Genomic DNA, 3,370 nt, shown 5'->3' on the forward strand with positions numbered 1-3,370 from the left:
CCGTCGTGCGTCGGGAGACCCAGCTCATAAAATCCTTTTAGGCCGTCCACACGGACAGAGGAGACGGGGAAGGCCAAGATCGAGGTGGAAGGATGGCGTTAAGGTGGGAGGTGGGAGGATCCGCCATTAAGGCCGGGATAATGGATTTGCGGACGACGGCGCGGGACCGTGTGCGGTTCCGGATTCTGCTCCGACAGGCCAAGACCGCAAAGCGGTTGGAGCGCCTGATACACATTGCGTTCACTGGGTCCGATTGGCCAAAAGTAGTTGTGAAGCGAGCAGCCCGGATTAAGTCACGCTGCCTTAGACTCCTACAGGGCGCAAAAAAGTTAACGGAGCTAAAGAGAGCTGGAGCATCTACTTCGTTGCCGATCAAACCAGCTACAAACATACACCGTGCTGTCGAACGACGAACTGCCAGTGGTTGAAGTCCCAAGAGAAGACACCGAGTGGGACAGTCTGTGCGTCGATCGTAGGGTCTCCATGGGAGAGGTCTAATGTCTAATCGCGTAGCTTTTCGTTGTATTGTTTCTATGCGCTTGCTCCAGATGTGAGCTGCGGGGCACCAAACAACACTTGTGTACTCTAAACCTGTCGTATGAGGTCTAAAGGAGAGTTGCTTGCCTAGAAGAATCCCTAAGTCTCTAACACATTCAGGACGTTGAAGTAACCTATTGACAATGAATTTCTACGGTACCATAAACTAAAACATAAATCGCATGTTGTAACCGAGCACAGTCTGCACTATCTTTCACCACGGGGAACAGCTTGAGCATCAGCAAGTAGTATTGCACCATCATTGATGTAGAGTAGGAACAACAGCGGGCCGAGGATGCTGCCTTGAGGAACGCCAGAGTTGTTGGTGAAGGCAGGTGACACACTATCCCCAAGCTAAAATACTGTATGATCGATCAGATAGATAGGATTTGATCCATTTGGTCATACTATTGTCAAAACCTAGCTTGTGTAATTTTGCCACAAAAATAGGATGAGACACCGAATCAAAAGCCGCCTTCAGGTCAGTATAGATGGCATCAACCTGGTAACCAGAGTCTAGATTTCTCTTGCAGAAACTGACGAATTCAACTAGATTTGTGGACGTAGAACGCTTTAGTACGAATCCATGTTCAGCAGGGCATAAGTAATGCTTTGCAGCAGCAAGCATTGAATGGTGGAGAGTAAGCTCGAACACCTTCAGCATAGCACAACGAGACGACACGCCCCGGGCTTTTTTTTGTGGATTTTTGTGGGAATATTCCCGTTTGAAGAGAGGCGTTAAAGACGTTTGCTATAATTGAGGACAATGACCGGTACACCGTCAGGGCCAGGATTCGTAGTCGGTTTCAGGCGATTTATAAATGTAACCACTATAGATATATCCACTTGTGGAAGATTGAAGTCTAGAGCATTGACCGGTGATGTTGGCCTTTTACTCATTACATGTTATCATTATTATACTTTTAGATCCATATAAGTAAGCAATACGGCCTGGCCGTCCTTTATGATTTAAAAAAAATCTTCTTCTTCTTCTTCTTCTTGGCTTAACGACCTGTAAGTAATGTCATGCCGGCCATCGAAATGGCTTTTTAGACCGCCGATACCTCGTAGTTGTTTAGTCAGTCCTCACTACTGGGGAACGGTCCGGTTGGGATTTGAACCCCGGTCCGGCCGTTTGAAGACCGGTGCCGCTGTCGCCTACACCAACGGGCCGCCCTCAAAAGATGAAGATGAATGATCAAATATTTGTTAACATTCAACATTTTATCGAGAATCCAATAGGTTTGGTTGTGTGTGAAGATGTAGATCTTTGCAGGTAAGTGTGTACCAAGACATTAAAATATTCAGTCTCCAGATAAAAGCAAAATCTTTTACATGAAATAGTACAAAACAACCACCGCAAAAAAAAAGTTACCGAAAAAATTAAAAAAAACTGTGGCATCAAAGGATGCAGCTGCTTCTTCCTTGCTCTCGAGCATTTACGTCATTTCCGATTGTTGCCCTCATCCTGCCCTTAGTTTGGGGTGATGGTGTTGGTGGTCGCAATACGTCCACCGGTAGAAAAGACCTCAACGAGTGTAAATACACAAACACATAAGCACCAACCATGCTACATACTATCATCATCTGGACGTGATCAGCGTTGTCTTCATAGGACGAACCCAACAAAAAAAAAAACACAATAGAAGAACAAAAAAAAAGCACACTCAAACACTACGTGGTGAAAGTAAAGACAGGACAGGATGGAATAGAACAAAACACACTTCACTATGACCAGTCCACTTTGGTCATTCTATCCCGGTTTGGAGAGACTTTGCAACTACCTAGAAACTCTCTACTCTCCCTACCAAACCGGGTTGTCCGAAACCGAAAAAAAAGACCGGGGAAAATTTTTAGTTTATGTGTCTTTGTGATTCCTTAATGTGTGTGTGTGTGTGTGTGTGTGTGTGTGTGTGTGTGTGTGTGTGTGTGGGAAGATTCAACAAGACAAAAGCAGAGTAGCGAAATTGCCAGACGAACTTATACATACTGGCCCGGGTTTCGCTCGGTAGCTCTCGACTACTGCCATGTACATTGGCCGATGGGGCTGTGGATGGAATGGCCGGCTGGTTGGCTGGTGTTACTAAAATAAATAATTCGCCCCGTTTTTAATTGGAAAAAAGTTACTTCTGCCTTTTTTGTTGCCTGATTTTTCTTCACTTTTCGCACATACTTTTTTGCATATGGCGCGCTTCTGAATCTTTTGCATCGAGTGAAAAGGACTTTTTTGTTGTTTTCGTTCGTTGGTTTTGTTCGGAATCTGGTGAACGAGCTGTCATGAGCCATTTGCATTAGTGCCGGTACTTGTGCAGAGTGGACGATGTGGCGAATGTGCAAGTCTCGGCTTGAGAGACTCAAATTCTTTACCTCTCAATCCGTGAATCTGACATTTTCAAACATCTTTTCGGGATGCTTTGTTGTTCAAAGGGAAGCGTAAAATTAAAGTAATAAAATTAAATTTTTAAAACTATTAGCGACAATCAACTAAAAATTTCATTTAAAAGTTTGTTTTCTTAAACTTAAATTCAAACCACAAAAATCGAAAATAAGCTCGTTTTTCTAAAACGCCACCACCGCCAAACAGCATGCTCCAACACTGACCTAGATGCACCCTCCAGCTCCAGCTGGCGAAAAATAACACTCGTATCGCGGGCACCAAAGGCGTCACAATTCGCGTTTAAATTTCGTACCATAAAACATGCCCGTAAGCCCCGTTGTTGACTGATAGTTGATAGGAGCGAAAATTGTGCACTATTTGAGAACACTATTTTCTGGCCCTGACTCCGATGGCGTGCAGTCGGCTGGTACCTACATGTGTGCGTGTGTGTGTGTG

Source organism: Anopheles maculipalpis, chromosome 2RL, assembly GCF_943734695.1.
Source record: "Anopheles maculipalpis chromosome 2RL, idAnoMacuDA_375_x, whole genome shotgun sequence".
NCBI lineage: Eukaryota > Metazoa > Arthropoda > Insecta > Diptera > Culicidae > Anopheles > Anopheles maculipalpis.